Genomic DNA, 15,095 nt, shown 5'->3' with positions numbered 1-15,095 from the left:
ATGGCTCTTGTAAGGGGCATTGCAAGTTCCTCCATCCAAATTTTTGGCAGATTTTGCTTGGAAGGCATAAGCAAAGACTATGGGAGACCCACTCCCCAATAATGGGAATAATGTTTGTAATATGCTGTACTGCATGGCTCTTGTAAGGGGCCATGCAAATTCCTCCATCCTAATTTTTGGCAGATTTTGCTTGGAAGGCATAAGCAAAGACTATGGGAGACCCACTCCCCAATAATGAGAATAATGTTTGTAATATGCTGTACTGCATGGCTCTTGTAAGGGGCATTGCAAGTTCCTCCGTCCTAATTTTTGGCAGCTTTTGCTTGGAAGGCATAAGCAAAACTATGGGAGACCCACTCCCCAATAATAGGAATAATGTTTTTAAGATGCTGTACTGTATGGCTCTTGTAAGGGGCATTAAAACTGTCTTGTTAAGCTACTGCGACCTCCACCACTTTTGCAAGGGGCATTCAAACCATCTTGTTAAGCTTCTGTGACCTCCACCACTTTTCCAAGGGGCATTAAAACCGTCTTGTTAAGCTACTGCGACCTCCACGTCTCTTCCGAGGGGCATTAAAACCGTCTTGTTAAGCTACTGTGACCTCCACCACTTTTCCAAGGGGCATTAAAACCGTCTTGTTAAGCTACTGTGACCTCCACCACTTTTCCAAGGGGCATTAAAATCGTCTTGTTAAGCTACTGTGACCTCCACGTCTCTTCAAAGGGGCATTAAAAGCTTCTTCTTAAACCACTCTGAACTTCACAGCTCTTCCAAGGGGAATTGAAATGTTGTTTTTAATTACCTCTAACCTCCACAACTCTTCCAACGGGCATTGCATTTCCTCCTAATTTTAGTCAGCTTTTGCTTTTCAATGAAAAGGCGAAAACTAAGGGAGACCCACTCCCCAATAATGGGTAGAAGGTTTTTAGTACGCTGTAATCCACGTCTGTTTGAAGGGGCATTGCAGTTCCTCATAATTTTTGGAAAGCCTTCCATTCACTGCTTATGCCAACAGAGTACAGGAGACCCAGTTGCTATAAATGGAAAAAACGGTTTAGTTAAGGCCCTCTGACCTCCATGTCACTTCCAAGGGGCATTGGAGTGCCTCGAAATTTTTGGTAGGCATTGCACTCACTGTATGCCCTATAACTGTGTAGCTGAACGGCTCCTTTTGTTACAGAAACATATCCTACAAGACATGTGTGGTTGACAGGCCTGATATTGATGTGAATGGTCCCTGTTCCTCATGCTCTTTCTCCTTTGCCACCACCTCATCCATCATTTATCAACTGAAGCTTTGTTTTAACGGGAGTCATAGAACTGGGATAGTAGCAGGAAAACATCCATCAATCCTCGGAGGAGGTAGGATATGCGCCAAAACGCTGACCACCTCAGGCCTAGCCGCTACTACATACATGCGCTTGCATTCCAAGAAAACAAAGCAGATGCTAACATCTATCATCATCATCATGCTCCTCACCTTGGCACTCTCAACTCCCCTGATGGAGAAGCCAGGGCCCACCGGAGGAGTCTGGTTCTCTGGTGGGCTCGTCCAATGCTGCCCTAAAGCAGGCCAGTCTAAGAAAAGTGTGTGGGAAGGTGACAGGAGAAATAGGGGCGGCTGGGGACCGTGTGTGGACACCTGGCCGCAGCGCGGCTGGGGACCAAGTATGGACACCCGGCCGCCCCCTGGCGGCTGGGGACCGAGCGTGGACACCCGGCCACTGGGCGGCTGGGAACTGAGTATGGATACCTCGCTGCCGAAGCAGCCATGAGGTAGTGGCCAGATTCGGCCTCCTCCAAACTAAAAGGCCCCATTTCAAGTGAAAGCTAGCAGTATGGTATTGCAGCCTGCGGGTGGGTGGGTGGTTGGCTGCATATTTGTGCTTGCATTGCAAGGAATGGGGGAGGTACAATTGAACACTGCCCTGGGACAAGGACTTGCACGGGGATAGTTGCAAGTCTGCATCTTCTGATGCGGCAAGGATCACTTCTGATGGGCACACTTTTAGGCAGTGACCTGGGTGTCAGAGATGCTTCCAGGGGTCTTCCCCATGCTGTTCCCATGTCTTTTCAGCACTGTATGCATGTGTCACACAGCACATGGCCAGATAAGGTTGTAAAATGTTAAAATGACATTTCCCGGTGAATGCATTTGTCACGGTTGAAAGCAATACAAAAGTGCAAAAACGCATGAAAAATGCTACTTGTGAACATAGCCCAAGGTGTGGAGGAGTATTTTTGTTTTTGGTTATTTATTTTACCTTATACGCAAGTCTTTACCCTGGAAAGGAAGTTCCTTAACATATTTCACAGGAAAGCAGTTTCAGTTTCGTTTTTGAACGTTTTATTGTGAGCCCGTAAAAGTGGCTTAATACCTCTGACCACGTTGTTGACAGCAGTGACCTGGGGGTCAGAAATGCTTCCTGGAGCGGTCCCCATGTTGCCCCCATGTCATTTGAGCACTGTCACTATCGTTTTGGGCACTTTTTAGGCTTTCTACAGACTGCCGGGGGTGCCGCCGCAAAAATGCTCGGGTCTCCCATAGGCTAACATTAGGCTCGTTGCTCGGGTCGAGCACCCGAGTATCATGGTGAGCTCGGCCCGAGCTTCGAGCACCCGAGCATTTTAGTGCTCGCTCAACACTAATATAAATCCATTTGGCTTCTTGTTTTAGTAGGATTTTATCCAAATTCCCCTTTCTTAGGCCTACAGTCATTTTTCTTATGCTTCAAAATTCTAAGTCTAGGAGTTTTGTAGCATGAACACCTCTCATATTACAAGAAAAGGGAGCATCTGTCTCTGTATTAATTGAGCTGAGATGCTTAGAAATCGACCTTCTAAATTGTTGGGCTGTTTTTCCCACATATAATTTTGCACAGGGATACTTAGCTAGACAACTCTTTTAGATTTACAGTTAATTTGATCCCTATTATAATACTTCCAATTATCTGAAGGATTAGTAAATTATTTTTTCCCAGGTAAGGATTTACAAAAGGAACAGCTTTCACAAGGATTGGAACCACTCTGATGTTCTTCCTTTCACCTCCATAGATCTATTGTATTTCTTGTTTAAAATAAAGTGGCTATCTGTCACATATTCTTGTAAGTTTATCACCCTACGAAAAGTAACCTCCGGGTGTCGACCAACAATCTCCCTCAAACCTGGGTCAGCAATGAGGATAGGCCAATTTTTTGGGGAGAATTTTGTACATTGTACTTGATTGATCATCATATGTGCCTGTATATCTTATTACTTTACTTTGTGGGGTAGCTGTTCGGATTTATCAATGAATAACGATTTGTTGTTTTTGCACTATTAAACGCTTTATGTAAAACTCTCTTTGGATACCCTCTCGCTGTAAAATGTGTAAATAGGTCTTGACTTTGTCTATAGAAAGATATCTCATCCAACAATTCCGTTTAGCATGAAGGTATTGACCCACTGGAATTCCGGCTTTCAATGATGGAGGGGGGTGTCAGCTTTCCCAGTGCAGGAGATTGTTGGTGGACGTGGGCTTCCTGTATATGTCCCTATGTACACAACCTTTACTTTACTGTCAATAGAAATGGCTAAGTCCAAGAAATTAATGCTTTTCTGTCCAATTTCATGTGTGAAAAACATTCCTATTTGATTATCATTCAAAATAGATCCAAGAAAACAGTGTCACATCCCACAAAATTAAAATCTCATAGATAGATCTTCCCCAAAATAAGATGTGACTTGTGTAGAATAATAAATCCTCCCTGAAAACATGTTTATCTTACCACTATCCTTAAAATACATTAGCAAAAGTAGGTAGACAAGTCGTGCCCATCACTGTTCCTTACTTTTGACGATAAAAGATATTATCAAAACTAAAATAATTATGTGTCAAAGCAAATCTTAATAGTGACAAAACAAATGCATTATGTGATCCAAACCCTTACTGCTCAAAAAATGTGCTTTTGCTGTGATACCTAATTCATGATCAATATTGCTGTATAAGGCCTCTACATCCAGGCTAGTAAGTATAGTCGTGTCTGACACAGTGATATCTCTCAACTTGAATACCATGTCTTTGGCATTCCGAATGAAAGAAGGTTAAGTGTGTACAAATGGGGCTAGGATCTCATCTAGATATTTACTAGCTCCCGCTGTTAGATTGTTATTCCCTGACACTGTCAGTCATCCTGGTATTGGTATAATATTTTTGTGGACCTTTGGTAGTGCGTAAAAGGTTGCTATGGTTGGTTTATTGAATAAAAATGTATATTCATCCTTAAAAATCAGGTTATCTATAAGGGCTCTTTTCAAGATAGTCTGCAGTTCTTTAAGGTAAGTATCCGTAGGACTATTTTTCAAAGTGGTATAAGTTCTACTGTCTCCCAAAAGGTCCCTTACCATTCTTACATAGTCCTTTGTATCCATAGCACTAGGTTTCCCCCTTGATCAGAAGGTTTGATTGTTAAATCCTCTTTATCTGTTAGTTCTTTTAATGCTCTGGTTTTCTTGAATATTTGACATTTTACTGTTAGTATTTTGTCTTATTTTCTATAAATAATTTTCTATCATATTCACAAAGGTCGCAATATTATGGTATTGTGAAAAAGGAGGGGTGTTTTTTACTTTTAGGTTTTAAGGATGAACAAGGGTGATGTATATCTGAATATATTGGTACTTCCCTTTGTAAATCTTCCAATATACCGTTTGCTTCCTCTTCTTTTTTCCTCATCATCATTGGGTCCCTGTCCTTATTCAGATGGAACTTATGTAGGGCTAGCTTCCTAACAAATAAATGTATATCTTTGGTCCAGGTAAAACAATCAAAGGATGTGGTAGGTGTAAGCAAAAGTCTTTTTTTCAGAAGTGAATATTGATCCTCATTTAAATGTGCAGAGGATAGATTGTAGATCTGAAGACTATCAATCTTTTTTCATTAGGTACACTCAGTTTGGTCGCTGAAGTCCTAAAAAAAGAGACTGTTTGTGTTGTACCTGTAAAAATAGGGAAATGAGTCATTGTAGCTGGTATTACTGGATGAGTAGTTATTGAATTTTAGACAGTAGTTTGTGGGGTCATAGGTATTTGTGGGATATTGTTCCCATTTGTTGATAGTATTTGTGTATTCATAGGCATTTGAGGAATACTGGTTCCATTTGTTGGTGCTATGGTAGTATTCCCAAATATTGATGGTATAATAGTATTGGTCGGTCTCATGTTCGCCTCCTTTATTAGTGACGTAGTACCATGAGAGGAGGACTGTCCACCTAATAGGTCATTGTATCCTGCTAACTGACCCGGGGCACATGCCCTTCCTGCCTCTCTTCCCTAGTTAAGCCCCTGCAGATTGAACTTCAGGCTGATACTGCGACCCAATCTTTCTGAAGGTTCAACTGCAGCAATAAGTCACGTCAAGCCTCAATAGAGTCACCACAAACATGACAATACAGAATCCTCCAGAGGTGAGCAGCATCTGCCAATTTTTTTGGTTTAGAAACATCTCCCTCAGCTCTGTTCCAAGGTCTATCTCTCTTCGTCCACAGCGCTGTCACACTACATAGCTTCTTTCACAAATTGCTGTGGCTTCCACTCATCCTAATATTAGCCTCGCCTTTAGGGGCAAACCTAAATATGAATTTATGGTTCTGACCAAAATCAGACTGAGACAGAAAGGCAACAGACAGATGAAAAATTAATGAAATTAATGCAATTTACCGCGTAGCCCTAGGAGGAGGGTGTGGGAACAGTGGGATAACAGGTTTTGATCATTTAAATCAACAGATAGGATGGCACAATAATTGATTAACCCAAAGAAAATTTTGTTTTTTGTTATTCTGAATTTTAGAAAGGTACAATTAAGAATAGACCTAGCATTAATTAACATATAAATCATACTATATTTGTTGAAAGTGGCTTATCAATTAAAGGAACTCTCTAACCAAATTTCTCTTGTTGGTTGAGATAAGTTAACAGAAAATGCAACTACTAGAAGATAAATCCAGTTTGGATTGAAATAAGCAATAATGACGTAATCCATAAAAATATAGAGCTGTATTATTCTTTTTCTTAACAACGACAATTCCACTTCAAGACAGTGAATGTGGGATGCCTTTAAGGCCTGTTTAAGGGTATTCTGTCAGCTGAAGAGAAAATATGTTACATATAAAAAAAAAAGCTGAAAGCGGAGTAAGACCAGTCAAAAAGGAGATGCGATGATACAGGCCTTGAGGGAGTTAGATTGAAATGGAAGGTGATGAAGGGTAGATTTGAATCCATTTTACAATATAGGGTTCAACAAGAGCAGTTTTCATTTTCAAGTAATTTGGGAGGTTCGTCGAGCATTGGACCATGGTTTCGGTAGAGATACAGTGCCTACAAGTAGTATTCAACCCCCTGCAGATTTAGCTGGTTTGATAAGATGCAAATAAGTTAGAGCCTTCAAACTGCAAACGAGAGTAGGTTTTATGAACAGAAGCATAAATCTTACAAACCAAAAAGTTATGTTGCTCAGTTGAATTTTATTAAATTTTAAACATAAAAGTGTGGGTCAATTATTATACAACCCCTATGTTTAATATTTTGTGGAATAACCCTTGTTTGCAATTACAGCTAATAATCGTCTTTTATAAGACCTGATCAGGCCGGCACAGGTCTGTGGAGTTATCTTGGCCCACTCCTCCATGCAGATCTTCTCCAAGTTATCTAGGTTCTTTGGGTGTCTCATGTGGACTTTATTCTTGAGCTCCTTCCACAAGTTTTCAATTGGGTTAAGGTCAGGAGACTGACTAGGCCACTCCAACACCTTGACTTTTTCCCTCTTGAACCAGGCCTTGGTTTTCTTGGCTGTGTGCTTTGGGTCGTTGTCTTGTTGGAAGATGAAATTACGACCCATCTTAAGATCCTTGATGGAGGAGCGGAGGTTCTTGGCCAAAATCTCCAGGTAGGCCGTGCTATCCATCTTCCCATGGATGCGGACCAGATGGCCAGGCCCCTTGGCTGAGAGACAGCCCCACAGCATGATGCTGCCACCACCATGCTTGACTGTAGGGATGGTATTCTTGGGGTTGTATGCAGTGCCATCCAGTCTCCAAACGTCACGTGTGTGGTTGGCACCAAAGATCTCGATCTTGGTCTCATCAGACCATAGAACCTTGTACCAGTCTGTCTCAGAGTCCTCTAAGTGATCATGAGCAAACTGTAGACGAGCCTTGACATGACGCTTTGAAAGTAAAGGTACCATACAGGCTCGTCTGGAACGGAGACCATTGCGGTGGAGTACGTTACTTATGGTATTGACTGAAACCAATGTCCCCACTGCCATGAGATCTTCCCGGAGCTCCTTCCTTGTTGTCCTTGGGTTAGCCTTGACTCTTCGGACAAGCCTGGCCTCGGCACGGGAGGACACTTTCAAAGGCTGTCCAGGCCGTGGAAGGCTAACAGTAGTTCCATAAGCCTTCCACTTACGGATGATGCTCCCAACAGTGGAGACAGGTAGGCCCAACTCCTTGGAAAGGGTTTTGTACCCCTTGCCAGCCTTGTGACCCTCCACGATCTTGTCTCTGATGGCCTTGGAATGCTCCTTTGTCTTTCCCATGTTGACCATGTCTGAGTGCTGTTCACAAGTTTGGGGAGGGTCTTAAATTGTCAGAAAAGGCTGGCAAAAGAGATCTTTAATCCACCCATGTGAAGCTCATTATTCTTGGTGCCTGAACTACTTCTTAATACTTTAGGGGGAGTAAACAGAATTCTTGTGGTTTGAGGGGTTGAATAATAAATGACACTCTGAATTAACTTTTAACGTTTTAAAAAAAACAAAACAAAACCAAAATTTGCTGCAGTGCATTTCCCACTTCCAGGCTGATCTACAGTACAAATGTCACAATGCCAAGTTAATTCCGCATGTGTCAACCAGCTAAATCTGCAGGGGGTTGAATACTACTTGTAGGCACTGTAACAATAGGTGGGAAACAATTTTTGAAAACTTGGAAGCGGCTTATTTAACGTGAAAATGTCACAAATCCTATATCAAGGTATGGGGTGGGGAAGCAAAAAAATAATGGGAAAGATTAGATCATGGAATGTACCCCATTATAGGGAAAGTTACATTTAAAAAAGTAGGTTTATTACAAGGAAAAGTTTTTGACTAAAGAAGGGTGTAAAAAATATATCCTATACAAGGAGGGTAAATTATTAGTTTCATGAGTTGAAAAAAAGTAGTATGTGGATCAAAAAGCAATTTTTTTGGTACAACTCAATTGAAATTAGCAATACATAAAAAGGTACAGCATTTGTGGGTGGATAATTGGGAAATGGCAGATTTGCTAATATAAAAAGTAGGGTTCTAAAGGTTTAACCATAAAAATGTACGCACTCTTATTATAGGATTTAAATAAGGATTTGGTGGTAAACATTTTTAATATTGGAGGGAGATTTGGGCATGCGTTGAGATTGGAATTTATTATTTATTAAGGTGAGTGAGAGGGGGAAGGAAGGGTAAGGCTGTCTGTATGAACGTCTGCCTTAATCAACAATATTGGTGGTGAAGTATGTCTGTCAACCACAGCCAAATTCCCATAGGTTACTTTAGTGTGCATGTATGGAAAATTGTGGAAGCCAGTGAATCAGAATTGGTCTCACCTACATGGACTGATGGTGGAACCCCTGGTTATGGTATACAGGGACACATTACTTGACCTCTTCTGCATGCTTCTATTCGTTTCTACACTATCGACTACATCATTTGTTGTGCTGCAATGCTGCTGGTATTTTGGTTCGCCATGATTTGCTATGTGTAAGTATGATTTCCCAGTTTAGTTGTGCCTCTATTTACATTTGTACATGTCCATGTGGGAGCCAGATGGCTCTACCAGAAGTGATGGCTAGGAAGTTACGTCTTTATGTGCTTTTAAATGGTTTTATATTATATGCGGTGTCTTTCTACTTTTGTAAACTTATATTTTTTGTGAATAAAGATTGCTATCAAAATATTGTGATGTGGATACAAAATTGCCAAAAATGGAAAAAAAAAAAATCACAGAAACCTGATTTAAACAATAGGCGTTTTCTGATGACCCATTGCCACTAAAAAAAACAATAGATGTGTTAAAGAATAATGTGCCTTTACCAATAATGTACATTAACCTAATGAAGTGGTTTTCCTATGCACTGGACGAACAGGATTATTTTTAACTACACCACAATAACTGGCTGCTGCACTAAAAGACTACAGCAGTCAAACAGCAATGAGAATATACCTCAGGGAAATACAGGTGGAAGTGCAGAACAATACATAGAAGTGAACGAGATTCATTTGTGTGTGGGAATTGAATGAATAATATGAGATAGTGGGGAAAATAAAATTACAGCTACTTAATATGTAATGGTAGCTCAATTTATATGCATAAAAATACTATGATGTAGAACAGGGGTGGGCAATTAATTTTCCTGAGGGGCCACATTAGAGACTGTGACTGCTGTGGCCGAACCAATAGGCTGAAATGAATTTTGCTCAAAATTATTAACATATTAATTATAGTTATTTATATTAATATTAATTGTATTAATTGAATTAAGTATGCTGACATCCCCTTATATAGAGTATGAACCCCCACATAGCCTCCTATATACAACATGAGCCCCCACATAGCCTCCTATATACAGAGTGAGCCCCCACATATCCTCCAAATATACAGCGTGAGTCACCACATAGCCTCCAAATATACGTGAGCCCCAAATAGCCTCCCTACATACAGTGTGAGCCCCCACATAGCCTCCCAACATACAGCATGTGCCCCGCATAGCCTTTGATATACAGTATTTTCCCCACACAACCTCTTATATACAGCATGTGCCCCACATAGCCTCCCTATATACAGTGTGAGCCACCTACATAGCCTCCAATATACTGTGTGAGCCCCCACATAGCCTCCCTATATACAGCGTGCGCTCCCACATAGTCTCCATATATATACAGTGTGAGCCCCACATAGCCTTCATATATACAGTGTGAGCCCCACATAGTCTCCATATATACAGTGTGACCCCCACATAATCTCCATATATACAGTGTGAGCCCCACATAGTCTCCATATATACAGTGTGTGCCCCACATAGCCTCCATGTACATAGTGTGAGCACCACATAGCCTCCATATACACAGTGTGAGCCCCACATAGCCATCATATGCACAGTGTGAGCCCCACATAGCCTCCATATACACAGTGTGAGCCCCACATAGCCTCCATATATACAGTGTAAGAACCACATAGCCCCCATCTATACAGTTTGAGCACCACATAGCCTCCATATGTACAGTGTGAGCACCACATAGCCCCCATCTATACAGAGTGGACACTACATAATCTCCAATAAACAGTGTGGGCCCCTCATAGCCACCATGTATACATACAAATATTCCATATACAAGAAAAAACACTCACCTCGCTCTCATTCCCTCGGCGCTCTGCTCCTGACTCTTGTACACCACTGAATCTCTCAGCAGCAGCACAATGAAATTACGTCTTCGAGACTGCTGTCTGTAGCACACGCCAATTGGTGGAAGATGGATCCGGCGGCCCCATCCTCAACCAATGTATTCACCGCTTTCTAGCGGTGACAGCGAGTGGCGGCAGATGGATGGTGGGCGGGGGAGGGCACGGTGCGGCCCATGGGCCGCTGTTCAGCCCTTCGGCTGTCTTGGTCCGAGGGCCTGACTGGAACAGCCAGAGGGCCGGATGTGGCCCGCGGGCAGCAGTTTGCCCAGCTCTGATGTAGAATAAAGTTTGAAAGAATGAATATCAAGCAAAATTATAGGAGACAAAAATAAATAAAAAGTAAAGCTCATGCACACTTCCACCAAGACTATACATCACTGCCCATAAGCTATATAGCTCCTTTAGCAAGTCTCTATTGGACTTCTCTCATAGAAGAAATAGTTCTAGATAAGAATATCTCCCTATATACAGTGTGAGCCTCACATAGTCTCCATATATACAGTGTGAGCCCCACATAGCCTCCATATATACAGTGTGAGCCCCACATAGTCTCCATATATACAGTGTGAGCCCCAGATAGTCTCCATATATACAGTGTGTGCCCCACATAGCACATAGCCTCCATATACATATTGTGAGCACCACATAGCCTCCATATACACAGTGTGAGCCCCACATAGCCATCATATGCACAGTGTGAGCCCCACATAGCCTCCATATACACAGTGTGAGCCCCACATAGCCTCCATATATACAGTGTAAGAACCACATAGCCCCCATCTATACAGTTTGAGCACCACATAGCCTCCATATGTACAGTGTGAGCACCACATAACCCCCATCTATACAGAGAGGACACTACATAATCTCCAATAAACAGTGTGGGCCCCTCATAGCCACCATGTATACATACAAATATTCCATATACAAGAAAAAACACTCACCTCGCTCTCATTCCCTCGGCGCTCTGCTCCTGACTCTTGTACACCACTGAATCTCTCAGCAGCAGCACAATGAAATTACGTCTTCGAGACTGCTGTCTGTAGCACACGCCAATTGGTGGAAGATGGATCCGGCGGCCCCATCCTCAACCAATGTATTCACCGCTTTCTAGCGGTGACAGCGAGTGGCGGCAGATGGATGGTGGGCGGGGGAGGGCACGGTGCGGCCCATGGGCCGCTGTTCAGCCCTTCGGCTGTCTTGGTCCGAGGGCCTGACTGGAACAGCCAGAGGGCCGGATGTGGCCCGCGGGCAGCAGTTTGCCCAGCTCTGATGTAGAATAAAGTTTGAAAGAATGAATATCAAGCAAAATTATAGGAGACAAAAATAAATAAAAAGTAAAGCTCATGCACACTTCCACCAAGACTATACATCACTGCCCATAAGCTATATAGCTCCTTTAGCAAGTCTCTATTGGACTTCTCTCATAGAAGAAATAGTTCTAGATAAGAATATCTCCCTATATACAGTGTGAGCCTCACATAGTCTCCATATATACAGTGTGAGCCCCACATAGCCTCCATATACACAGTGTGAGCCCCACATAGCCTTCAAATACACAGTGTGAGCCCCACGTAGCCTTCATATACACAGTGTGAGCCCCACATAGCCTCTGTATACACAGTGTGAGCCCCCCATAGCCTCCATATATACAGTGTTAGAACCACATAGCCCCCATCTATACAGTGTGAGCACCACATAGCCTGCATACGTACAGTGTGAGCACCACATAGCCTCCATCTATACAGAGTGAACACTACATAATCTCCAATAAACAGTGCGGGCCCCTCATAGCCTCCATGTATACATACAAATATTCTATATACAAGAAAAAACACTTACTCACCTCGCTCTCATTCCCTCGGCGCTCTGCTCCTGACTCTTGTACACCACTGAATCTCTCAGCAGCAGCACAATGAAATAACATCATCGAGACTGCTGTCTGTAGCACACGCCAATTGGTGGAAGATGGATCCGGTGGCCCCGTCCTCAACCAATGTATTCACCGCTTTCTACATCCTGAGGATGCAGATAGCGGTGACAGCGAGTGGCGGCAGATGGATGGTGGGCGGGGGAGGGCACGGTGCGGCCCATGGGCCACTGATTCAGCCCTTCGGCTGTCTCGGTCCGAGGGCCTGACTGGAACAGCCAGAGGGCCGGATGTGGCCCGCGGGCAGCAGTTTGCCCAGCTCTGATGTAGAATAAAGTTTGAAAGAATGAATATCAAGCAAAATTATAGGAGACAAAAATAAAAAGTAAAGCTCATGCACACTTCCACCAAGACTATATAAAACTGCCCATAAGCTATATAGCTCCTTTAGTCTCTATTGGACTTCTCTCATAGAATAAATAGTTCTAGATAAGAATATGTCCCTATATACAAAATTTTATGGAGCATATTACAACCAAAACCTTCAGTATGGAATGAGATGCTTATGGATGTACAGTAAAGGGCTTAGACAATCCTATTACTGCTCCTAACAAAATACAATACTGCCATATGTATGAGCCCTAAGAACAAACTGATGCATGTAAAAAAGTAATAGGTGCTTATAAATTAAAGAGCTTTTTCTCTCTTAAATACTATTTTTACTCAGTTACTGGGCATTGATGCTCCATTGATAAACTAAAGGCACTGTGTTAAATTCTTCAGTTTTTCTAATATACTTTGGCCCCGATTCATCACATTGTATATGGCAGTAAAACACATTGAAAAGTCATAATTTTTTTGCGCAATGCACAGTTGCACAAACATTTTGTGAGTTTTGGTGTTTTCATGCCATTTTTGTGCAGCTCTGCCAAAATGGGCAGAGTTATGGAGGAGATTAGATGGGGAGTGGATACACCTGCCTGTCAAATTCTTCAAAAGTAGCAGCATTTCTTATGCCAGAACTGTTACTCTAGTCCCTGACTGGAGTTATATTTCTGGCGGGACACACGGAGGTGCCACTGATGAGATGGCCCTAAATCTTTAAGTTGCAAATGCCTCTTAATGAACTTGGCGCATCTTATTCCTGCGTCTTCCTCATTAAGAGGTGTATGAAACGCTAGTCTTAATGAATCTGGGCCTTGGTGTGTCCATTTCTCATAGTTTTTTAGAGATTTGCTTACTGTTTGTAGATGGGAACCTAAAATTCAGGAAGAATTATTTTTAAACTTTAACATTAAAAGGTCGATTTGTTGAAATCAGAATACCTGTGTAGTTGGGGTGGTAACATTTTAAAAGTATTGTGGACATGTGATACAGGCCACCATCAAAGGGATACATTTACAATTGTAGGATAGTACTGGCCATAGGTCTCTTTGACATTTAATGTGTAATCCAATGTACATAATGTGTTTAATGAACTTCAGCTAATATTTGATACAGCTACATTTGCAGACCTTTCCGTAATATATCCGCAATCATTAAATCACTATTTATTCCAGTGGAAGAGATTCATGGATGATGGGAGAGCATGTGTGGTTAAACCAAATTCACTACAGCGACTCCAGGGAGTTAATCTAGAACAGTGTTGCACAACCATTTCTGGTCTGAGGACGATATGTCATGTTGAATCACTCCCAAGGGCCACAATAAAACTTAGAGGGGTGTCAATCTGGGACATTTCTGGCATATCAAAATTATATTCCATAAATTTCAGAAAGATAGTCCAGAAAGTGAGACCTGCACCTATGGGAATAATATGGGCCCCCTTTACCTCCAGTTATCACATAGGAGAGGGAAAGGCCTTGCGTAAATATTCTTTCCTCATTGTAAACTTAAATGTCATAAACTACAATGAAGATGGCCACGAGCATAGATGACCACCTATAAAACTCATATCCATCTTTCTGGAGTGACAATGAGGGGGGAAAGGACCCCATTTTCCTAAAAGTTATGGGGGACACAGATGACTGTGTTACACCCCGCTTTTCTTTGATATATAAATTACACGCAAACAGCCATAAACAAGCCAATATTTCTTTAACCAAATGGTTGGAGACCTCACAGCATAGCATTCCAGAATGGCGAGCCACTTGGCCTCTGGGCAGTGGGTTGTGCAACCCTGATCAAGAATGAGTAGGACACTTGAGTCGCTCAGAGTGACAAATTCAACAATGTGTTGTCTACTGGGACCAAAATCTGAAAGTTATTGTTTGTTTTTTTTCCATTAGGTTTCAGTGTGAAAATTATGTAACAGAGTTTAATAAAAACCACTGTAAAAAAATATTTACACAAACTAACATGGTGTATTGTTTCTTTGTATAGCTTGAAGGCTACAACACGGAGGTGGAATTCATGAACAACTTTAATTCTGGTGGAAATGCGCAAGAATATCACAGAAAAGAGGACGATGCAAAGAAGATTGTGCAGAAAAGGTTAAACGCACTGATCAGACATCATTCTGAAATAATTTGTACAATAACGTTTAGACATTTTCAATAATCTGCGTTTTACATTTATTAAAGTTTGTTTAGTGTTGTCGGAAAATGTCTTCTCACAATAAAATTTTAATTTTGGAAAATGAGATCTAATAAATTGCCATTGAATCACTTGTTTAGAAAATATTTTAATTGTTTTATGTCTTTTTGACTTTCTCATAATCAGGAATATTTTACAGGAGAGAGGGGAAGA

The 15,095-nt window shown here is 41.8% G+C and overlaps 1 long non-coding RNA gene across 2 annotated transcripts in view; it reads left to right on the top strand.

The window, feature by feature from the left end:
- Positions 1–15,013, top strand: part of LOC141183947 (uncharacterized) — a 145,787-nt gene extending 130,774 nt beyond the window's left edge. For both annotated transcript variants that reach the window (XR_012258852.1, XR_012258801.1), the window contains one exon: positions 14,730–15,013. This is a non-coding gene — a long non-coding RNA (uncharacterized lncRNA). The remainder of the gene's footprint in view (positions 1–14,729) is intronic.
- Positions 15,014–15,095: the final 82 nt, after the last annotated feature.

Source organism: Phyllobates terribilis, unplaced genomic scaffold, assembly GCF_046119375.1.
Source record: "Phyllobates terribilis strain yellow unplaced genomic scaffold, ASM4611937v1 Scaffold_1__5_contigs__length_1240528914, whole genome shotgun sequence".
Lineage (NCBI taxonomy): Eukaryota > Metazoa > Chordata > Amphibia > Anura > Dendrobatidae > Phyllobates > Phyllobates terribilis.
The sequence above is the reverse complement of the archived record's forward strand: the minus strand, read 5'-3'. Positions and strand labels throughout refer to the sequence as shown.